Raw genomic sequence first — 24998 nt, 5'->3', positions numbered from 1 at the left:
GAATCTGAGACCTCTTTCCTTGCTCCTGATGGTTGAAGAAAATCCTTGGCATTCTCGGTTTGTAATTGCGTCACTCCAGTCTCTGCCTCCCTCTCAACATAGCTTTTGAACTGGTGACTATGTGTCTGTGTCTCTAAATTTCCCACTTCCTATAAGGACAGCAATCACTGGATTACTGGATTTAGAGCCTACCTGAATCCAGCATGACCTTCTCTTAACTTGATTAAATCAGCGAAGACTGTTTTCAAATAGGTCACACTCACAGGTACCACAGGTTAGGATTTCAACATATCTTTCTGGGCAACACAATGCAATTCACTTCAGGAGCAACTGCCTTTTTGTCTGCCTTAAATGAAAATGAATGTGGGAAAACTGTATCTGCAAGAGAGTTCGAGGGTCTCATGTAAAAGGGATTCTCCCTTTTGTATCTGAAAGTCTGTCTGAAACTACTTGGTGGTACTTTGGCCAAGCATTTCAATTCCCAGAACTCAAAGCGGTAATCCCTGAGATTCCCCATTAAAGAATAAATAATAAAAGCCTGGTTCAGCAGTGTTTTCCTGAACCAACAGTCTTTAATCCTAGGGAGGAAAAAGGTATTAATATAGCTAGATTTAATGTGGCATTCACAAGCTCTTTTACATTAGGAGGGACAGAGAAAGTTCTCAAGCTGAAAAATTTTAGAAAACATGTTATCTAAGCTTCTCCATATTCCCCTGGCTCCTGGGACTGCCTGCTTCCCTCCCTGGGGAAGGTGAAAAGGAGTTAGCTTTTCCTGAGAGGATGGAGACCTTCCCATCAACTTTTTCTTCAGAGGGTCCATGAGAGCTAGGTCTTCCCTGCCCCTTCTCATCCTGCACCCCTGCTCAAACTGGGTTTCAACGAATTCTTTAAGCCCGAGAAAGGACAAAGCAGTTCAAAGCTGTTGAAGATATTTCTGGTTTAGTATTCAATACTGAAAGCAAAAGCAAATGACTCCAAGGTCATAATTCCTTCAAATTTCCTCTAGCAGGTTTCCTGTGCCATTGTCATTTGAGGGTGTGAAGCTACTAGGATCAGACCCTCAGCTCCAAACTGCCTTTCTGCTGGTTTCTCACAAATACCTGTGAACAGGTGCATCAACCGTGACTAGCAAGTGGAGTTCTAGGGGGAGAGAAAACCCAAGTCTCTTGTCGCGGAATGCTCCTTTGAACTCCACTTTTCTCAACTGAATTCCAATTCACTATGGATAACTTATTTCATCCAAAAGCTGGAAGCTCTTAATGCACCTAGAAAATTCTTTGTTACTAGACTTAGTAACCAGGCACCAAAACATCTTTTACTGTAGTATCTACTTACCACACTACCCAAGAATGGCACACTGCTCACATCTTCAAAAGTTTAAACCAAGGGTAGTACAGAGGTGCGTAGTCGTGGCCGAGTGGTTAAGGCGATGGACTTGAAATCCATTGGGGTTTCCCCGCGCAGGTTCGAATCCTGCCGGCTACGGTTTTAGCCCGACTTCTCCCAAATAGTTTCCTTCAAATTGCAACCCAAAGGCAACTGAGCCTCCTGGATTACAGTTGTGTCATCTCCTTTGGTAACACTGCGTTGAACTCTGCATTCTAGCTGTCATCATCATTGTTAACCTGGCGTTGTAGTTTACCTCTTTCTCTGAGTCCAGTATCTTCCTCCTCCTCCAACATACATCCGAGACAACCGTGTCTCGAGTTAAGAGAGAATCTATTGTGGTGTAAACACCACCTAACGTTAATCCTGATTTCAGGAAGGCAATTCTCTTTTCCTCACCTACAAGCTCTGAGAATCGAAGTCAGACTCCATCGAGTTTTCTCTGTAGAGAAGTCTAAGTTGCTTGTCTGGGGTGTGAAGATTTTGCCTATTGCGTATTAAGTGTTTTGTTAGCCCAAGTTTAGGGACTGTCATTCAACAGCAACAATGCATTATCTGTTTTGCAGCAATAACAATGATTGTGATTGTAGCTTCAATATAAATCGTTGGTTTGTAGACATTACCACACACACTGTATCTTCTCAGCCTAAAAATTCGAGAGCTCAAGAATAGGAAAGGTTTATTAAACCACAGGAAGTGGATGTTAAAGCTAACCTCTGGCTGCCAAGCCCTTATTATTTTTATTCTATTGATTTTGTTAAATGCCTTCATCTTACAGCTTAGAAAAATTCCAGGTGAAGTTCTCTGGCCCCAGTCTATTCTTCCTATCTTCTCCAGCACATTCGAAGACCAACAACACTTATCTGGGCTTTACAGTAGATTCAGGAAACAAAGTGTAACTTCAGACACTCAGTACTTTGGTTCTCGTACAGAATAAAGTTGGGAAGAAAAGGTTGAGGGAGGAAAAGAAAAGATGTGGAAAAACAAGAAAACGGAAGAGAGGAGAAAGGCCAGGAGATAGAAGGAATGGAACAAAAGAGAAGCTAGCAGGGTGCCAAATATAGGAATGTTCTCACCCCTCTTGCCCACTTTTATTCTGAGTTTCCTCTGTCTTAGCAACCCTTAAATGCCCTTGCTCTTGTTCTGACAGGCAACTTTCCACTATCTCCACTCTTTGAAATCAGCCCCTAATGTCAAGGCACTTCTTAAAGTCCAACTCCACCTCAGAGGCATTTGGATTGTTTCCAGTTTGGCTATTATAACTAGTGCTGCCACGAATATTCTTGTACATGTATTTCAGTGAATATAAATAAATATTTTTGTTGGAGAGATATACTTATGGGTGGAATTACAGAGTCACAGTACATGTATACATTAAAGCTTTAATATATAATGTTAAGTCATTCTTGCAAGTGATTGAGCCAATTTACACCCCCTGAGCAAGTATCACATTGTCCTGATCGCTATGGCTTTTTAAGTACCCCCCCATTTCAGGTAGCTCAATTTTTATTTTAAATCTGACATACATTCACTAACACATTGCCTGAAGCTTCAGATATTGTTGAAAGCAGCAGTGTTGACATTCCTCATGTGCTCCTGAAACTTGGGAATCTCCTCAAAAGTCTGTGGCCACTTTGTCATCTTCCCTCACACATTTGATCGACATCTTGTGGATTCTATAGTTTGGAGTTGCCCAGGTCAGCCATTGCAGCTGGAGCACACACGAGCCCCTGGCTGGGCCATGTCGATATCTTCATTCCAGGATTTGATGTCCAGAAGGATGGAGGACTTGAACATTTACATGAGATTTTTGACCATGCAAATAAGAGGCAGATGCTAGACAACTGTATTATCGATAACTTTTAATGAGTACATTTTGTGTCATTTAAACCCAGATTCTCCTATGGGCCTTAAAGTAACTATGACTTTGAGGTTTCAGAATTGACTGGAATGTTTCTCTGATCAGAGCAGCTGGTCTTAGGAGTGAGGAAAGTCGAGAGGGTCCAGTGGCAGTTAAAGAGGAATGGCAGAGGGGTCCCACCGCAGCTCTGCCCTCAGAGCCAGGTAGGGGCCATCAGTGGGCAGAAGACGCAAAACGAGACTTTTCTCCCCGTCGGGGAATCGAACCCCGGTCTCTCCCGTAACAGGCGAGGATACGCACCACGATACTAACGAGGAAGAACTCACTGCCAGTGTATTTTGACTACCTCTAATAAACTGAAATACTCTTGTCCACTTTTTTAAGTCTGTAAGTTTATATTCTACTAAACTGATTATACTTGGCGAATTTACACTTTAATCTGCCGCCTGAGCCAAAACGACGGGGTCTGTCAGGACAGCCTGCTCTTTCGATTGTGGTGGTGTCGAGATCTCTGACAGTGTTTCTAGTCATTTGCAACCAGCGAGACCGGGTGACCAAAGCAGTTGAACCATTGATTCCACAGAAACTGATAATTGACCAAAGACTTGGACTTCTGACTAGGACTAAATTTCCATGAAGAGGAAAGCACTATCAAGACTTGTAACAAGTATAGGCTTCAGGAGGGTTTGGAGGGCAGGGAAACGCGAGGCGTCCCCGAGAACCGTGCAAAGGTACCGCTAAAGGGAAAATGATTAGGTATCTACTAATTAAGGCACCCATAATCTTAATGAAAATAGTAGGCATTCAATAACTTCCACCCTCCATTGTTGTGGGGTTTCAGGATCGGGAAAGTACCAAACAAATTCAGTTCGCAACACGTGAGTTGGTTTAAATTTCTTTCTTCTAAATTTTATCTTGTTCGTTATCTAAAACCTAGAACTCGTAGTCGGCAGGATTCGAACCTGCGCGGGGAGACCCCAATAGATTTCTAGTCCATCGCCTTAACCACTCGGCCACGACTACAAGGAGTCACACCTTTTTTTTTCACGTTATAGACATGAAGAAATGCAAATCAGGATATACTGTCTAGGTACAAGAAAATGGGCTTTGTGAGTTGAACGCAAACTTTCAGGTACAACGAGAGTTTGATTAAAAAAAAAAAAAAAAAAAAGCCAACCTCCTGTGCCACCTGGACAAGAGCACTGGAATGAGAGTACTCCCGCGTGAGGATGAGCATCATCAGCGTTCCAAACAAAGAATACAAACTTCACGTTAGTCAACAGTGAGCGAGCGCCCGTCGGAGCCCGGAAGTAGGCTGCGGTCTGAGCTCTGGCAGTGCAGTCTCTGCAACTGGAACTAAACTTTGCTAATTAAGAAGTGGAGTGAGACCCTAACTTACGGCCCCCACTTATCCATTGCCTTTGAACAGCCCGTCTTCCGATAGCCCTGGACACTTGTAGGTAATTGAAGACAGAGTGGACGATTGCATAACTTGTGGGAAATCAGCACTGTGATCAAAGTGGAAACTGGGCAGAAACAGCTGGTGATTTACATGATTTACATGGTTATGATGCAAGGATGTCCAGTGTGGCATTGTTTGTATATAGCGTATAAATATGCTAACCAGTAAGGGAATGGTGTGATGCATTCCTATCACAGGGTACTATGCAGCTGTTAAAGAATTAGATTCTTATCGTTTTACTTGGAAATGTGTGTAAACTTTAATCCACGAAATAGCGAACATAGTTCTATTTATATCGAATGAACCCCCAAATTAAAGTCCATTAAAAACACCCAAAGGGACGCTCACCAATCTAACAAAAGAGCAAAATGGAATGTAAGTGAGAGATTAAAATATCAATTTCGATTACTTTTGTATTCTTTACATTTCTCATAAAAACAATCTGCATTATTTATATACTTGGAAAATTAAAAATGGAAAAACAGACTGCGTTATTTATGTAATTGGAAAATTAAAAATGGAAAACAGGCTAAAATATGCCATTGCATACTTACGCATTTAAAAACTGGTTGTGTAAAAACAAAAAAGTTAACACTAATTTATCTGACGTGTTGAATCATAGCTCCTCATCGTTTTCTTCTTTTAGCTCTTCTCTCTTTCAAATTTCCAAGCAAAGTATATGTATTTATTTGTATTTCTACTTGAAGTGTTCCCACTCTTCCTTAAGACTACAAGATGATTGTAATACCTTGTTATTTGTTTGAAGAAATAAGGAGTGGTGTGGCATGGCTATTGAACCAGTAAAAATAATGCTACTATCTAACTATTCTAAATTTCACATTTTAGAAAATGCCTTCATATTCAGAATCTCATGTAACTCTCAGAGCAGTTCCATGAGGTGCTGCCACCCACTTTTACAATAAGAAAAATGTTCAAATAAGAGAAGTTTGTGTATTCACAGGGCTACTGAGTATTGAAATCAAAGCATCTTACTCTGCATCGATTACTCTTTCCTTATAGAGATGGAAAAATGACACCTTTAAGAAAAGAAAGGCACAGTCCTCTCAGAATTCAAAGGATAAATCCCACTTGGTCGCAGCATATCACCCTTTTTAAAAATTGCTGATTCAATTTGCTAACATTTGTTAAGAACATTTACACCTATTTTCATGAGGAACATTGATTTGTATTTTTTTTTTCTCAAATTGTGATCTAGTGTTTGTTCACTTTGTTTTTGCTGAGGTAGGGCTATTTCATTTTTTATTTTTTACGGTAGCTTATTTTATTAACGTAAAATATATATGTTTAATTTACCATCTTTACCATTTTTAAGTGTACAGTTCAGTAAAAATAAATACATTTATATTCTTTGTTTCCCTTCATCCCCCCCAAGTTTTGGTATCAACTTATATTCAATTCACAAAATGAGTAGGAAAGTGTTCTCTACTTTTCCAGAAACTGGAAAAGTTTATGTACACATGATATTATTTCCTCTTTAAAGGTTTGGTAGACTCTACCAATGAAGCCATCTAGGCTTGGATTTTGCTTTTAGAGAGGTTTTTAATTATAAATTATATTTTTAACTGTTATATTACAATTCAGATTATTTCTTGAGTGGGCTTTAGTAGTTTCTATCTTTTGAGAAATTGATATATTTCATCTAATTTGTCAAATTAATTGGCATATTATCCAAAATATTCTTTTATTTTTTGTGTAATCTGGGTAAATGTCCCCTCTTTCTTTCCTGCTACATTTATTTTCTGAGCAGTCTGACTGGAGATTTGTCGATGTTATTCATCTTTTCAAAGCACTGGTTTTTGGATTTCATTGATCTTCTCTATTGTTTTTCTATTTCATTCCCTTTTGCTCTTTAATATTTGTTCTCTTCCACTTACTTTGAATTTAATTTACTCTTATTTTTCTCGTTTGTTAAGGTGAAACTATAGATGATTGATTGACACTTTTTTTTTTTAAGGGTCTGGCTCTGTCACCCAGGCTGGGGAGCAGCTGGGGTGTAGTGGCATGATCTCTGCTTGCTGCAGCCTCCACTTCTCCAGCTCAAGCATTCTTCCCACCTCAGCCTCCTGAGTAGCTGGGACTACAGTCACCCACCAGCCACCAGCCTGGCTTCTCCCTCCCTCCCTTCCTTCCTCTCTCCCTTTCTCTCTCTCTTTCTCTCTTTCTCTCTCTCTCCCTCCCTCCCTTCCTTCCTTCCTTCCCTCCCTCCATCCTTTCTCTCTCTTTCTCTCCCTCCCTCCCTTCTTTCCTTCTTTCCATCCCTCCTTCCCTCCTTCCCTCCCTCCTTCTCTTTTCTTTTCTTCCTTCCTTCCTTCCTTCTCTCTCTCTCTCCCTTTCTTTCTTTCCTTCCTTCTTTCTTTCTTTCTTTCTTCCTTCCTTCCTTCCTTCCTTTCTTTCTTTCTTTCCTGTTTTCCTGTTCTTCTGGTAGAGACAGGGTCTCGCCATGCTGCTCAGGCTGGTCTCAAATCCCTGGGCTCAAGCACTCCTCCTGCCTCAGCCTCTCAAAGTGCTGGGATTACAAGCATGAGCCACAGCACCTGGACACTTTTCTTCTATAAGCTTTTTTTCTTTTTTCTATAAAAGCTTTTTTTCTATGAAAAGCTTTAGCTGCATTTTGTTATATTTTGATATCATTTTTATTTAGTTCAAAATAATTTAAATTTCCCTTGTGATATATTATTTGGTTTTAAGTTATTTTGTTTAATTTCTGTTAATTGATTTCTGGTTTAATTCTGTTGTAGTCAGAAAATATACTTTCTGTAATTTCAGTCCTTTTAAGCTTACTGTGACTTATTTTTTAGTCCAAAGTAAGGTCTGTGTTGGTAAGTATTCTATGAGCGCTTGAAAAGAAAGTTTTCTGTTATTGCTGAGAAGAGCGTTATATAAATGTTAATGAGGTCAAATTTGTGGTAATGTGGTTCAAATCTTCTGTATTCGTACGGAATTTTCAGACTACTTGTTCTATCAATTACTGAGAAAGAAGTGTTAAAATTTCTAACTATCAGCTTGGCACAGTGGCTCACGCCTGTAATCCCAGCACTTTGGGAGGCCGAGGGGGGTGGATCACCTGAGGTCAGGAATTTGAGACCAGCCTGACCAACACAGTGAAACCCCGTCTCTACTAAAAATACAAAAATTAGCTGGGCGTGGTGGTGGGCACCTGTAATCCCAGCTACTTGGGAGGCTGAGGCAGGAGAATCACTTGAACCCAGGAGGCGGATGTTGCAGTGAGCCGAGATCGCACCACTGTTCTCCAGCCTAGGCAACAGAACAAGACTGTCTCAATAAATAAATAAATAAATAAATAATAAAAAATATAATTTCCAACTATATTTGAGTAATTTTTCTATTTCTCCTTGCAGTTTAGCAGGTTTTGCTACACATATTTTGAAGCACTATTTGTAGGTGCATACATGTAGGGTTGTTGTGGCTTCTTGGTGTATTGACCTCTTTATCATTATTAAATGTTCCTCTTAATCTGATTATAGGCAGTAAATAGGGCAATTTCTTTCTCATTTGTTCCCTTTTCCCAGGTATCAAAATTAGTCACTGCCTATTGTCTATCTGAAGAAAGTTGTTATATATACTTTGTACAGTTTTCTAGTTGTTTAAGGTGGTACGGTAAGTCTGCTTTCTACTACTCTACCATGGGGAAGAAACAGGTGTCCTTTTGGCACTGGTCTTAAAATGACAAATTTCACTTTAATCCTGGTGGGATATCATGCTTTCCTTTGAGTTGTGTTTACTGATCCTCTTCCTCCATGATCCTTTTCTTGACTATACACTTTACTGCAACTAATTTTATTCATAATTAACACTGTGAGAGTCAACAATTGCAACAGGCCCATGAAAAATAATTGGTTATTAGATACATGGATATCTTCTTTTATAAAATATTTGTTCAAGTTTTTGATCATTTAGTTGAGTCATTGATATGTAGCAGTCAGGATTCAATAAAAGAAGCGGAACCACTGGGATGCACTTCAAGCTTCAGCCTTATAAAGACTGTGGGGCAGGTTATCAAGAAAGGAAGAAGGAGGTAAAGTGGGGAATATTAGAACAAGCTGGAACCCACAAGCATGAACTGGAGCCCCACAGGATGAACTGAAATCTGTGTCAGCTCTTGTTGCCTCTCCTTGGTGTTGTAGTATTCTACAGAAGACAGGGTCCTTTGCTTGAAGCTAAACACAAACATTTGGTTCAAAAATTACAGAGGTTGAAGGAGAACCCATAGGAAGGTGGGGTAGTTGCAGGCACAAATACTGCCATGTGACAAGATAAGTCAGCAGGTGAGTTAGCATGAGCTACAAAATTACTGCTACTTAGCTTTCTTTCTCAAATCTTCTGCAAGAATATCTCTTGGGGACCATTCTAACCAGAGACACACAGAAAAAGAAATTCTGGGGAATGTAGTTCAGCCTGGCCAAGTTGATACCATAGCAGTGAAGATAATGTTTGGTACCAATTAAAAATAAAATTTAAATTTAAAAAAAAGTTAATATTTACATATATAATTAATAACTCTTAATTGTAGGTTTGCAATAAGTCATGATATACATGTTGTATAAGTCCTCCAACTTTGCTATCTTCTTTAATCTTTTCTTGTTTTTTTCTATTTTTTCTTTTCTTTGAATCTGTAAACTAGAGATTTTCTTGTTTTCTAAAATTGCTTTACCTTTTAAATATATTTTTGAAACTGCTAGTTAAACTTTAAAAAATACAGGCTCAGAACTTGACTGGGATTCATCGAACCTATTGATTAATTTGGAAATAGTTTTCATCTTGATGAAACTGAGTCTAACAAGACATAAATGTTATTTTTCCTCCACTTCCTCCATTTAATTTCCACCAACAACGTTTTATAGTTTTAAGTGTAGATTTCTTGCATATCTTTTGCTAGATTTATTTTTATTTCATTTTATTTATTTACTTTTGAGACAGAGTCTTACCCTGTCACCCAGGCTGGAATGCAATGGCATGATCTCCGCTCACTGCAACCTCTACCTCCTGGGTTCAAGTGATTCTCCTGCCTCAGCCTCCCGAGTAGCTGGGACTACAGGCGCATGCCATCATGCCCAGTTAATTTTTGTATTTTTAGTAGAGACGGGATTTCACCATGTTGGTCAGGCTGGTCTTGAACTCCTGACCCCGTGATCCGACCCCTCAGCCTCCCAAAGTGCTGGGATTACAGGTGTGAGCTACTATGCCTGGCCATTAGATTTATTGTCAGACTTTAATATTTTTGCTGCTATTGGGAATGGAGTATTTTAATTTTAACTTCCACTTATGCATATACACATTTTGGATATGGTCAGTAAAGAAAAGAAGAAATAGAGACAAATGATGTTCAATTATAGCTGAAAGTGAGCATCTACGTATTATTTCAAATGTGAGGTAGAGTGACTGAAGAAATAATTGTGCATAACTCTGCTGCACAATAATATCTATATCAATATTTTACATTTTAAACACTAACATTTAAATAACATAATGGTAATAATTAAAAATTAAATTAAAATGTTGATTAACATTTCAGATTTATTTTATACGCAAGAAGGGTATTCTTCGATTACAGACTTCAACGGTGGCTTCACAGAAAAGCTGATTTAACATTCAGAATTCAATGCACTTCTTCAATTTCTTCTTCCTTTAACTTATACTTTTCAAAATAACCAAATATAATGCAAAATAAGTAAGCTGCATAAATCACGTAATGAGTAATACAAAAGGTAAGTTGACAGTGGAGAAACTTACTGGACATCATCTTAATTCATCACAGTTAACATACGAGTATCATTACGAATTAAGATCATGTGCCACTGGACTTTAAGAATGGTAAAGGACCTTGCTTCGCTTCTGTGGTATTCCTGCCAAAATAATCTGAATATAACTCGGAGGAAATATCAGACAAATTCAAATTGAGGGGGCTGACCTACCTTTTTTTTTGAGACAGAGTCTCGCTATGTTGCCCAGGCTGGAGTGCAGTGGTGCAATCTTGGCTCACTGTAACCTCCACCTCCCGGGTTCAAGCGATTCTCCTGCCTCAGCCTCCCGAGTAGCTGGGATTACAGGCGCGCGCCACCACGCCCGGCTAAGTTTTGTATTTTTAGTGGAGACGGGGTTTCGCCATGTTGGCCAGGCTGGCCTTGAACTGGCCTCAAGCGATCCGCCCACCTCGACCTCCCAAAGTGCTGGGATTACAGGCGTAAGCCACCACGCCCAGCCCTACTTTTCCAAGTGAGACACATATTTGTGAACACAAAGATGAGAGATACCTTATGAATATAAATATTTGTTTTCTTCCTGGGCGCAATTCCGTGAGGGAAATTCGAGGCAGGGGGTTCGCAGACAGGAAATGAGGCAGCATTGCCAAGACCTGCGTTTTGCTCATAGAAAATATTGCTTATTTTTAGGCAAATAAGAAGTAATGTTGGGATCACTGGCACGATGGGAACCTAGTGGCAGTAGAGGTTGAATGAGCCAGGCATCTGGACAAGTCAAGAAGTTTGCACCCTTGTGGTAGGAAATGGGTGGTAAGGATTTCCTTGTTAGGTAATTTCACACTGTCAAACAGATGAGTTAAATTAGCTCACTTGGGGGCAAAAATCACCCCGTAGCCGGCAGGATTCGAACCTGCGCGGGGAGACCCCAATGGATTTCTAGTCCATCGCCTTAACCACTCGGCCACGACTACAGCTGTGAAACCTCATCGTTTGATATATTGGTGAAATCACGTGTCAAGTGACGTGTACAAACTTCTGTCTTTGGTGAGTTTTTTTGGAAATGCTAAGGTGAAATGAGAATTCTAGGAAAGGAAGTCAGGACTTCTTGGTAATTGAGAGCCCTGCAATTAGAGAGAGTCCTCATCGCATAAGCATTAACGTTTCCAGCAAATATCCAGTCAGTCGAATGACGTCCAGCGAGCGCCTGCCTGCCCCGGGACCGGCCAAGCTTCTGTACTCGCCGTAGCTGGCACCAAACCTAGCGGGTACCGACGGGGAGTCATGGCCAACTCTCCTCTAATCCGGAATGTTCAGACTTCCAGGAGCCCAAAGCTCCTCGGTGAATGACGGTGTTCGTAGGGGATTCCAGGCACGGAATCGCTTCCGCTGATTTGTGTCTTGGGTGGAGGGAGCGAAAAATTATGCGGAAAAGTCTCCTCTGTGTCCCTTCGTTGTGACATTGTTAAGTCTTTTAGGCTCAGAATCTGGTTTGAGTTTTGGCCGACACAAGGGCTTCCCGCGTTGCTCTAAATTTAGTAAACTCAGTAGGTTTTCTTTTTCTCCCTCTTACATTTTGACCTTAATATCTCAATAACAGTGTTTTCCTAAGACCTGAGAGTGATTTTGTCTACCCCGCATAGAGAGTCTTAATCTAATTTTCTAAAGAAGAAAGAGAGGTAGAGGAAGAGGAGAAAAGGGAGAGTGGACAGAGGAGAAGAGAACGATTACAGAGGGGTCTATTGTGACATCTGAACGGAGGAGAGGGGTGAAGGGAAGAGTGAAGGCAGGGTAAGGGGGAGTGAAGAAATATTGCTTTGCTATGGAAATATTAATAAAATCAACTATAAGAAATCCCATGGTTTAACGAAAGGGAGTCTGCTCTGAGGGGAGTATTAAGCTGAGTTTGGAGTAAGAGAACCAGATTCCATATTTAACTGAGGAGTCTGTTATTTAAACTTTCTTGTTAAAATGAGTATCAGTCACATAAATCTCCTTTAAAAATCGTGTCAAGTTATGAAATGACTAAATACAAATTTAAAGGAAAATATAAGTTGTGATAGAAGGTGTTTCCATAGTCATATCATATGCCTTTTATTTGGTCTACACATTTTAACAAGCATATAACATTTTAATTAGATTCATTCAGAACTCTAGTTTGAAAGGAGTTAAATACTGAAAAATAAGACTTTTCATGCTTAAAAAAATCAGCAAAAAAGGAAACTTGCTGTGATTAATATTAATATGAACTGAATGTATTGAATCAATTCTTGTTTTGCCTAGAATAAAATGAACAGAGACTTGTGATAGCTTCAATCGTTTTTCTTTTTTCTCCTCATTCATATGTGTGGACCAAAGCATAGCAGAATAGATTCAGGTAAAACGAATGAATCAGGGTTCACTTGTAGGAAACAAAACTATTCTAGACATTTTAGTCCCAAACTGAAAACAGTCCAAAGTCCATCAACAATAGAAAAGATAGTTGTTTTTCATACAAAGGAACAGTAGAGCAATAAGAACAAAGAATTTTCAATTACACACAAATTGGAAGAATCTCACAAACATAATATTGAAGTGATGCCATACACAAAGGCATACATGCTTTTGTTCATATATACTGTAGCTCAAAACAAACTAAACAAATCTGTGGTGTTAGAAATCAGGAAGGTGACTGTTGAAGGTGATTACACTGAGAAAGGCCATGAAGAGACTTGTTGGAGATCGTGGGAATGGTTCTATTTCTCAGTCTGAGTTCTGGGTTCATAGGTGTGTTCACTTTGTGAAAATTTCTTGAGCTGTATAATTATGGTTTATATACTTTTTTGCATCAATATTGTGTTATACACCAATTAAAAATGTACTTAGGCAAGGTGTGGTGGCTCACATATGTAATTGCAGCACTTCGGGAGGCCGAGGTGGGAGGATCACTTGAGGCCAGGCATCCAAGACCAACCTGGGCAACAGCCTGGGCAACGAAGCAAGACCCTCATCTCTACAAAAATAAATAAATAAATAAATAAATAAATTGATTGATTGATTTTATTTTTGAGATGGAGTCTCACTCTGTTGCCCAGGCTGGAGTGCAGTGGCACGATCTCTGCCTCCTAGGTTCAAAGGATTCTTCCGCCTCAGCCCTACGAGTAACTGAGATTACAGGCACACGCCACCATGCCCAGCTAATTTTTGTATTTTTAGTAGAGACGAGGTTTCGCCATGTTGGCCAGGCTGGCCTTGAATTCCTGACCTCAGGTGATCCAGCTGCCTCAGCCTCCCAAAGTGCTGAGATTATAGGCATGAGCCACTGTGCCCGGCCAAATTAAATAATAAAAAAAGTACCTAAGAATCAAAACCTCTCAAGCTATTTTAAATAAGGGATTAATAAAGAATATAGAGGCTTACAAAATTTTTAGAAGAGAGGGATGGAGGAAGGTATCAGTTCTAATTTGATTCTGCAGGAATTGTTCCCAAAATAACCTCAAAGAAATAGTCTCCATCGAGGCTGTTGTTCCCACAATCAAGAAAGTAGGAAATCAAGATGCTTCCACTAGAATTGTTCATTTCAGGTAAGTCTGTCAGTGATTTGTGCCCAGGTCTTAATTTATAAAGATGATGGAGTGAAGACACAGAGAGGTCAATGCCATTGAAAGAAAAGTATAATGTTATTCACAGTTTCCCTAGAAACGAGAAGTGCAACACACCATGCAGGGCCACATTGGGAAGTATCAGTGTCACCCAGGAGGCAGAAAGAAGTGAAAAGGAAGGCATAAATTAAAGTCTTTATTGGGGTTTCCATGGGAAAGGCAAGGCAGATCAGGGTAAACAGTTTAGAACTGGCTAGTTTGAATAATTCTGGCAGGCTTTGGATATAGAGGCTGTCCCTGGTTGTCTGATATTTGGCCCTTAGTTGATTTACCCCAGGGGAAATATTGGCTTAGTGTGTGAGTTAGATAAAGGAGGTCATTCAAAGTATGGGCTCTGGATAGCAGGAGTTGTAAATAACTTTGGCTATAGTTTGGCCCCTCTGATCAATGATGCCAAATGGATCAATGGATGCCAAATAGACAAATACAGGCTCAAAGAAAACACAGAACAGTCAGAAAGCAATTTACGTTTCTAAACAAGTTGCCAAATTCTGTTGCTGCTGGTCTGGGAACCAGAGAATCACATTTTGCAGAGCACAGCATACATCCCAGATGTGAACGAGCAAACTGATGCTCCTTATGTTGCGTTCCTCTGCAGAAAACCCCAATAAGTCCATGACAATGCTTGTGAACACAAAACAACAGAAACAGAAGGCTCCTTATTTCCATATTTGAAAATCCTGAGGCAAAGCTTAAATCACACCAAGAACCCTAAATGCAAGAGTTGGCAAAATGTTGTTCTTTCTAGCCTCTGGTCTAGGAAGGCTCACTTGAAGGAGATGGAAATGGCTACTACCAATCTACTATACCCTGTACAGATGTTGAAGCTGAAATGTTTAGCCAAAATAGAGGGCCTACCCAGAGGATTAAAAGTAATGTCAGTATTGCACTGAGGGGGAACTTTCAGTGTCCTTGAAAGAGGACCCAGTGTAATAGACTGGTGTATTAGTCCATTTTCACATGTTCCAGGGCAGGAAGCATCCAGCACAGGAGAAAGACGTGGGCTGAGAGGCTAGGCCCATCTCGTCCCTTCAAGTTTTTCTGCCTGCTTTATATTCGCTGGTGGCTAATTAGATGGTGCCCACCCAATTAAGGGTGGGTCTGCCTTCCCAGCCCAGTGACTCAAATGTTAATCTCCTTTGGCAACACCCTTACAGACACACCCAGGATCAATATTGCATCCTTCAATCCAATCAAATCCACACTCAGTATTAACCATCACACTAGACATGAATCCTTTGTCATAAACATGTATTACAAATATCTTCTTCTATTCTGTGCTTTGCCTTTTTACATTGTTGATGGTGTCTTTGGATGACTGAAGTTCTGAAGTCTAAAAGAAGGTCAGTTTATCAATCTGTTTCTTTTATAGTTATTGCTTTTTGTGCTTATTAAACAGGAAGTATTTGCCAAGCCAAAGTTCATGAAGATAGTTCATTGTTTCCCTTTATAACTTTTATTGTTTTAACTTGAACATTTGGATCTTTAATCCATCTTGAATTTTTTTAGGGAATAATTTAAGGAAGATGTCAGTGCCCACATTGTCCTCCTTTGTATATCCAGTTGATTCATCACCACCTTTGGAAAAATCTCTCTTTCACGGATTGTATTGCATTGTATGTGGTTTTACATAGGTAGATCCATTTTGTTTCATTGGTCTCTCTCTATCTTTATGTCAGTAACACTCTTTCTTAATCAGTATATCTTCAGAATAAAATAAATCTCATTATGTGGTAGTGAAAGTCCTTCAGATTTGCTCTTCCTCTGCAAGATTTCCTTGGTGATTCTAGGTCCTTTCCAGTTGCACATGTGTTTTAGAAACAACTTGTCAATTCTACCAAAAGTCCTGTTTCGATATTTTATTTCAATTACATTGAATCTGAGCCTTTCAATCAATGAATATGTTATATCCCTTCATTTATTTTGATATTTAAAAAATTATGTGCACAGTGATTTGTAGCTATTAATGTACCACTCCTACATATTTTTATTACATTTATTATTGTATTTATTATTAGGTTATTGATAGTGTTCTTGATATTGTAAATCACATTTTAAAAATGTATTGTCTATTTTTTGAAAGTATATATGAAAACAACATATATTTGAATATTGGTTTTTGTACCCAGCAAACTTATTTTCACTTAATGATTCTAATGATTTGTAGATTTTAGAGATTTTTCAAATACATAAATACATTATCTGCCAATGATGTCAGTTCTATTTCTTCATTTCAATCTTAATATCTTTTAATACTTTGTCTTATGTAATGGCCTAAGATTCCCAATACAATGTTGAATAGCAGTGGTGATAGTGGTCATGCTTGTCTTGGTCCCAGTATCTGGGAGAAAGTGTTAAATATTTACTATAATTAGGATATTAAATGTAGGATTTTGTATATATGCATTCTGGGATTAAGAAATTTCCTATCTATACATAGATTGCTTTTTTTTTTTTTAACCAATGTGGTGTTGGATTTTGTCAAATACTTTTACTGCATCTACTGATATGATTATTTGGTTTTTTCTCTTATACTTTGTGGTAAATTTAAAGTGATTGATTTTTTTTATATTAAAAAATTCGTGTTACTGAAACACATTACAGCTTAACATTTGACTGTTCTTTCTGCATATTACTGGGTCTGATTGCTTTTACTGTCTTTAGTGGTTTTATATCTAGAATGTTTAACACAAAGATTGACTTGTAATTTCTTCTTTAGTAATTCCTTGTCAGGTTTTAATATGAAGATTATGCTGGCCCTATAAAAAGAATTGTGAAGAGTTTTCATTTTTTCTATTTTCTGAAAGAGTATGTGTATATTAGATCTTCCTTAACGTTTTAAGATTTCAGCAATGAAGCCATTTTTGCATAGTGTTTGCCTGCCTTGTCTGAAGGTGTTATAGGCTGAATTGTGTCCCCTCAAAATTTACCTGTTGAAGTCCTAACCCCCAGTACCTCAGAATATGACTGTATATGGAGATGGAACCTTTAAAGAAGTGATTGAGTTTAAATGAGACCATTAAGGTGGGCCCTAATCTGATCTGACTGGTGAAAAATAAAGATAATTTAAGTCAAACAAAAGTTGAGGCAATATCTCATTAACAGATGTATTACAAGACATAATAAAGGTTTTGTTTGTTTGTTTGTTTTTTGTTTGTTTTTGTTTTTTTTGAGACAGGGTCTTGCTCTGTCACCCAGGCTAGAGTGCAGTGGCATGATCTCAGCTCACTGCAGCCTCCGCCTCCCGGGTTCAAGTGATTCTCCTGCCTCATCCTCCTGAGTAGCTGGGATTACGGGGGCCCGCCACCACGCCCAGCTAACTTTTGTATTTTTAGTAGAGACGGGGTTTCACTATGTTGTCCAGGCTGGTCTCGAACTCCTGACTTCAGGTGATCCGCCCACCTCAGCCTCCCAAGGTGCTGGGATTACAGGTGTGATCCACCACACCCAGCCAACAAAGGGTTTTCTCGAGGCTAAAGTGAAACAAAAAATCTGAAAGTTGGAATTAATAAAAGAATTAGCATGGTAGCTGGTTTCATGATCAAGATACAAAAATTCAAATGTATTTGTATATTAAAAACAAACAAGTGAAAATTAAAAATTAAAAGATTGGCTGGGCGCGGTGGCACATGCCTGTAATCTCAGCATTTTGGAGGCCAAGGCGGGCGGGTCACCTGAGGTCAGGTGTTCGAGACCAGCCTGGTCAATATGGTGAAACCCCATCTCTACTAAAAATACAAAATATTAGCTGGGCATGGTGGTGTGCGGCTGTAGTCCCAGCTACTCGGGAGGCTGAGGCAGGAGAACAGCTTGAACCCGGGAGGTGGAGGTTGCAGTGAGCCAAGATCACACCACTGCACTGTAGCCTGTCAACAGAGTGAGACTCAAAAAAAAAAAAAAAAAAAAAAGTGAAAGAGTTGCATACAGTGATTGGAATAAATGTTTAGGCCGGGCACAGTGGCACACGCCTTTAATCCTAGCACTTTGGGAGGCTGAGGCGGGGAGATCATTTGAGGTCAGGAGTTCAAGACCAGCCTGGCCAACATTGTGAAACCCTGTCTCTACTAAAAATACAAAACTTAGCCAGGTGTGGTGGTATACACCTGTAATCCCAGCTACTCGGGAGGCTGAGGCAGGAGAATTGCTTGAACCCGGGAGGCGGAGATTGCTGTGAGCCAAGATCACGCCACCGCACTCCAGCCTGGGCAACAGAGTGAGATTCCATCTCAAAAAAAAGAAAAGAAAAGAAAAGAAAATTAGCTGGGTGTGGTGGCACACACCTGTAGCCCCACCTACTCGGGAGGCTGAGGCAGGAGGATCTCTTGAACCTGGGAGTGGGAGGGTGCAGTGAGCCGAAATTGTGCTACTGTGCTCCAGGCTGGGCAACAAAGTGAGAACCTGTCTCAAAAAAACTAAAAACACAAAATAAAATAAAATAAAATAAAATAAAACAAAAATAAATAAATTAAAATTAAAAGTTCCAGTTTCAATATCATAAAAATTGTCAACTGCCTAGGGGCAAATCTTAAAATGATGTGCTAGATAGCTACATTAAACATTTTATGTATAAATAAAAATTAATTCAGGAGAACAAGAACAATATAAATACTTCTCAATCTAAAAGGAGGCAAGACAGTAAGAATGAGAGAAGAACATATTGCTAAAATTAAAAGGATAGCAAGATGCTACAATTAAACTCAACTAAATATGTTTTGAATATAAACAGACTAAATATTTCAATTAAAAAATAGATTGGGCCGGGCACGGTGGCTCACGCCTGTAACCCCAACACTTTGGGAGGCCGAGGTGGGCGGATCACGAGGTCAGGAGTTCAAGACCAGCCTGGCCAACATGGTGAAACCCTGTCTGTATACTGAAAATACAAAAATTAGCTGGGTGTGGTGGTGGGCGCCTGTAATCCCAGCTACTAGGGAGGCTGAGGGAGGAGAATTGTTTGAATCCAGGAGACGGAGGTTTCAGTGAGCCAAGATCACACCATTGCACTCCAGCTCTAGTGACAGGGTGGGACTCCGTCTCAAAAACAAACAAACAAACAAACAAACAAAACAGATTGGGCCTGGTGCAGTAGTTCCTGCCTGTAATCCCAGCACTTCGGGAGGCTGAGGCCGGTGGATCTCGTGAGCCCAGAAGTTAGAGACGAGCCTAGGCTATATAGGATATTAATCTAGATATTCATCATTTGATGGCTTCAGATATAGACATAGATATAGATATAGATATAGATATAGATACTGCAAATGCCTTTTCCATTCCTTGGCTGTGTTTTCACTCTTTTAATGCTGTCTTTTGCAGCCAATACATCCCTTATTTAAAATAAGCCCAATACATCTTATTTTATGATTTATGTTCCTTACGTACTATTTGAGAAATCTTTGCCTAGCCCAAGATCATGATGTTCTACTGTGTTTTCTTGTAGAAATTTTATCTTTTTTTCTATCACATTGATGTCTATTATATAATAAAATAATTTTGTTTATAATGTGACATGGGGTCAAAGTTTATTTTTACTCTATGTGATTAAAAAGATCATTCTTACTTGACTGAATTGACATACCTATTTTGTAAATTGGCAGCGTAAGTTTTCAAGGTTAGTTAATCTTCTACAATGTTGACATGATTTTTCAAATTCCTTTGCATTTACAAAAATATACTTAATTTTCACAAAAATGCATGCTGGTATTTTGATTGGGATTTCATTGAATCTATTGATCAATTTAGGAAAAATTAATATCCTAACAATATTAAATCTTCCAAATTATAAACCTGATATATCACTTCACTTATTTAAGTCTTCTTTAATTTATCCCAGTAATGTTTTTTAGTTATTATAGTTTTTTTGCACACTTTTTTTACATTTATTAATGCTGTTGTAAATGGAACTTTTTGTTATTGTTGTTTTGTGAAACAGTGTCTCACTTTGTCACCCACGCTGGAGTGTAGTGGCATGATCATGGCTTACTGTACCCTTGACATTCCAGGTTCAAGCAATCCTCTTACCTCAGCCTCCCAAGTAGATGAGACCACAAATGTGCACCACCACGCCGGCTAATTTTTTTAAACAATGTTTTTGTAGAGATAGGCTCTCACTATATTGTCTAGTCTCAAACTCCTGGGCTCAAGAGACTTTCCTGCCTCTGCCTCCCAAAGTGCTCGGATTACAGGTGGGAGCCACTGCACTCATCCTCAAAAATTGACTTTTTAAAATTTCATTTTTCATTTGTTTGTTGCTAGTATATGTGAACATATTTGATATTTTGTATATTGACCATGAAGTCAGTACCATGCTAAATTTACTTACTAATTCCAATCATTTTTTAAATTCTTCTCAGTTTTGTACACTCCTAATCAAGTTATCTTCTAATAATGAAGACTCTATTTATTTCCCAATATTAATATCAATCATTTATTTTTCTTATTTTACTGCAGTAGCTACTATTGCCACCATAGTATTGAATAGAAATGATCATCGTGGGCATTCTTGTCATGTTCCCAAACTCAGGTTCATTGTAGGTGTTTTGTAGTTAAGATTTATTAGACTAAAGAAATTCCCCTTTATTCTCATTGTGAGAGTTTTTAATCATGAATTATTGAATTATATCAAATGCTTAGTCTATGTCTACTAAGATGAAAATTTGGTTTTTATATTTATTCTATTAATGTGGCAAATTACATTTTAAAAACTTAAACCAAATTTCCATTTCTAGAGTAAATCTCATTTGAATATGATGTTTTCACTTTTAAAATAATATGCTTTATTTACTTTGCTGATATTTTGGTAAAAAGTTTTGAGTCTATGTTTGAAAGAAATATTGGCTTGTAATATTCTGTTCTTGTACTCTCTTTTTAGGTTTTGGTATCAGAATTATGTCTGTGTAGTTAAATTAGCTGAACAATGTTTTCTCTTTTTCGGTTCTCTGAATAGCTTTCTGAAAGACTGATATTATTTATCTCTTACTTGTATGTGGGAATTCACAAGTGAACCTACCTACTCCTGGAGGTGTATATGAGTGGCTCTTTAAATTATGGATTTAATTTTTCCAATAAGTATAGGACTATAAAGATTTCCTATTGCTTTTTGTGTCAGTTGTGGCATATTCTTTGTCTTTTTTTCTTTCTTTCTTTTTTTTTTTTTTTTGAGATGGAGTCTCACTCTGTGGCCCAGGCTGGAGTGCAGTGGCATGATCTTGGCTCACTGCAACCTCCGCCTCCCGGGTTCAAGCAATTCTTGTGCCTCAGCCTCCAGAGTAGCTGGGATTACAGGCATGTGCCACCACGCCTGGCTAATTTTTGTATTTTTAGTAGAGACAGGGTTTCACCATGTTGGCCAGGCTGGTCTCAAACTCCTGACCTCAGGTGATCCACCTGCCTCAGTCTCCCGAAGTGCTGGGATTACAGGCGTGATCCACTGCACCCGGCCATATTGTGTTTTTCAAGGAATGTATCTATTTCATCAAATGTTGCACATATATCGACATAAACACATTTATAATATCTCTTTCTTGTTTTTAAAATATCTTTAGGGTGTATATATGTGTGTGTATATATATATATGTGTCTGTGTGTGTGTGTATATATATATATATATATATATGTATATATATATACACACACACAGACACATACATATAATCTGTTTCATTCCCAAAGCTAGTATTCATGTGTTATCTTACCCTCTTTTTAAAATCAGTCTTATTCAGGGTACATTCATTTTATCAATCTTTTCAAAGAACCAAACTTTTACTTTGTTGATTTTCTGTGATGTATGTTTGCTTTCCATTTTATTGATTTCTGCACTTATTTTTAATAGCTCCTTGTACTTTTTGCATTTAAATTGCTGGCTTTTTACAGTCTCTTGAGTTAGATCGCTGATTTTCAATCTTTCTATTCTAATACATGTAGTTAAAAGTAAAAATTGTTCTCTATAAACAGCTTTAGATGCGTTAAACAAATTATGATACGTCTTATTTTCATTATCTTTCAGCTTAAAACATTTAAAAATTTCTATTGTGTTTTCTTCTTTGACCTGTAGAGTGTAGGACATAAACTGCTTTATTTCCAAACATTCAGAGTCTTCTGGTAGTTTCTCCGGGATACAACAAAGACTGAAGCTTTGTTACAATTTGTCTAGTTTAGTTTTTCCTTGCTGTGAAGGCATAGCCTTACTCCTTTTATGTGGCCCTTACTTTAAAGGTTCATCACTTAGTGCTAAGGGTTAGTATTTCTGAAGTCTCAAAACAACAGCCATTTTACCAATGGGGCTCCAACTGGGAGAGGCATGAACATCAACCTCTGTCTCCCTAGAACCATGCAGCTACTGGATCTCTACAGATCATTAGCCTTCCAGTTGCTCTTTCCTGTACTGGAACATCTTCCTGTGTAGGTACAACTTAGGAATTAGCCAGTAATATAAGGAGAATTTATAATACAAATTTGAGATCTTTCTCTGTGGTTCCCTCATCACTTGAATTTTGACCATCAAGTTCTATGCACGTTAGTAGCCCCAAACTCTGACCAGTATCTCCTTAGTCCAGCAAACTGCCTCTTTCCACATGAGGTCTATTCCACAATGGTGCAATACAGGACACACCTTCAGGAGGAAAGCACTTTCAAATGTGCAAATTCATATAATGTGCTTCCCTTCTCTCAAGGATTGTAGTTTGTCAAGCCTTGCCTAGGTTGATAGCTCATCAGTGCCTTCAAACAGTTACTTTAAGTCGGGCGTGGTGGCTCACACCTGTAATCCCAGCATTTTGGGAGGCTGAGGCAGGTGGATCACGAGGTCAGGAGTTCAAGACCAGCCTGGCCAAAATGGTGAAACCCTGTCTCTACTCAAAATACACGCCTGTAATCCCAGCCACTCGGGAGGCTGAGCCAGGAGAATGGCTTGAATTCAGGAGGCGGAGGTTGTGGTGAGCCAAGATTGCGCCACTGCACAGCAGCCTGGGCAATAGAGTGAGACTCTATCTCAAAAAAAAAAAAAAAAAAAAAGCCAGAAACAAGCAAACAAACAAACAAAACAATTGCTTTATAGTTCTTTTTTTTTTCCTTTTTTTTTTTATTAAGTATTTATTGATCATTCTTGGGTGTTTCTCGGAGAGGGGGATATGGCAGGGTCATAGGATAATACTGGAGAGAAGGTCAGGAGATAAACACATGAACAAAGGTCTCTGGTTTTCCTAGGCAGAGGTCCCTGCGGCCTTCTGCAGTGTTTGTGTCCCTGGGTACTTGAGGTTAGGGAGTGGTGATGACTCTTAAAGAGCATGCTGCCTTCAAGCATCTGTTTAACAAAGCACATCTTGCACCGCCCTTAATCCACTTAACCCTGAGTTGACACAGCACATGTTTCAGAGAGCACGGGGCTGGGGGGAAGGCCATAGATCAACAGCATCCCAAGGCAGAAGAATTTCTCCTAGTCAGAACAAAATGGAGTCTCCTATGCCCATCTCTTTCTACACAGACACAGCAACAATCTGATCTCTCCTTTCTTTTTCCCACACTTCCCCCGCTTCTTTTCAACAAAACCGCCATCGTCCTCATGGCCCACTCCCGATGGTCGCTGTCTCTTCGGAGCTGTTGGGTACACCTCCCAGACAGGGCGGCCGGGCAGAGGCGCTCCTCACTTCCCAGATGGGGCGGCGGGGCAGAGGCGCTCCTCACATCCCAGACGATGGGCGGCCAGGTAGAGGTGCTCCTCACCTCCCAGACAGGGCGACCAGGCAGAGGCGCTCCTCACTTCTCAGACGGGGCGGCCGGGCAGAGGCGCTCCTCACTTCCCAGATGGGGTGGCCGGGCAGAGACGCTCCTCACCTCCCAGAAGGGGTGGCGGCCGGGCAGAGGCGCTCCTCACTTCCTCCCAGACGGGGTGGCGGCCAGGCAGAGGCGCTCCTCACGTCCCAGACAGGGCGGCCGGGCAGAGACGCTCCTCACCTCCCAGACGGGGCGGCCGGGCAGAGGCGCTCCTCACTTCCTCCCAGACAGGGTGGCAGCCAGGCAGAGGCGCTCATCACCTCCCAGACGGGGCGGCCGGGCAGAGGCGCTCCTCACTTCCCAGACGGGGCGGCCGGGCAGAGGCGCTCCTCACTTCCTCACAGAGGGGGCAGCCAGGCAGAGGCGCTCCTCACCTCCCAGACGGGGTGGCCGGGCAGAGGCGCTCCTCACCTCCCAGACGATGGGCGGCCAGGCAGAGACGCTCCTCACTTCCCAGACGGGGTGGCCGGGCAGAGGCTCTCCTCACTTCCCAGACGGGGCGGCCGGGTAGAGGCGCTCCTCACATCCCAGGCGATGGGCGGCCAGGCAGAGACGCTCCTCACTTCCTATATGGGATGGCGGCGGGGCAGAGGCTGTAATCTTAGCACTTTAGGAGGCCAAGGCAGGCGGTTGGGAGGTGGAGGTTGTAGCGAGCCGAGATCACGCCGCTGCACTCCAGCCTGAGCAACATTGAGCACTGAGTGAGCGAGACTCCGTCTGCAATCCCAGCACCTCGGGAGGCCGAGGCGGGCAGATCACTGGAGGCCAGGAGCTGGAGACCAGCCCGGTCAACAGGGCGAAACCCCGTCTCCACCAAAAACACAAAAACCAGTCAGGCGTGGCGGCGCGCGCCTGCAATCCCAGGCACGCGGCAGGCTGACGCAGGAGAATCACAGGAGCCCGAAGCAGGGAGGTTGCAGCGAGCCGAGATCACCGCAGTACAGTCCAGCTTCGGCAACAGAGGCAGACCGAAGAAGGGAGGGGGAGGGGGAAGGGGAGGGGGAGGGGGAGGGGGAAGGGGAGGGGGAGGGGGAGGAGGATGGGGAAGGGGAGGGGCTGCTTTATAGTTCTTATCCACGATGAATCATTTTTCTTCTAGATTAAAAAAGAAGTGTTAGATTAAAAACGAAGTAATAGAGACA

General features: G+C 40.4%; 3 non-coding genes across 3 annotated transcripts; 1 reads left to right on the top strand and 2 right to left on the bottom strand.

The window, feature by feature from the left end:
• Positions 1–1403: 1403 nt before the first annotated feature.
• Positions 1404–1485, top strand: TRNAS-UGA (transfer RNA serine (anticodon UGA)). The gene has a single exon. It is a non-coding gene; the product is annotated as a tRNA-Ser (tRNA).
• Positions 1486–4188: 2703 nt separating this feature from the next.
• On the bottom strand, positions 4189–4270 carry TRNAS-AGA (transfer RNA serine (anticodon AGA)). The gene has a single exon. It is a non-coding gene; the product is annotated as a tRNA-Ser (tRNA).
• Positions 4271–11339: 7069 nt separating this feature from the next.
• On the bottom strand, positions 11340–11421 carry TRNAS-AGA (transfer RNA serine (anticodon AGA)). Its single transcript has one exon. It is a non-coding gene; the product is annotated as a tRNA-Ser (tRNA).
• Positions 11422–24998: the final 13577 nt, after the last annotated feature.

Source organism: Pongo pygmaeus, chromosome 5, assembly GCF_028885625.2.
Source record: "Pongo pygmaeus isolate AG05252 chromosome 5, NHGRI_mPonPyg2-v2.0_pri, whole genome shotgun sequence".
NCBI classification, from domain to species: Eukaryota; Metazoa; Chordata; class Mammalia; order Primates; family Hominidae; genus Pongo; species Pongo pygmaeus.
This window is presented reverse-complemented; position numbering and strand designations above follow the sequence as displayed.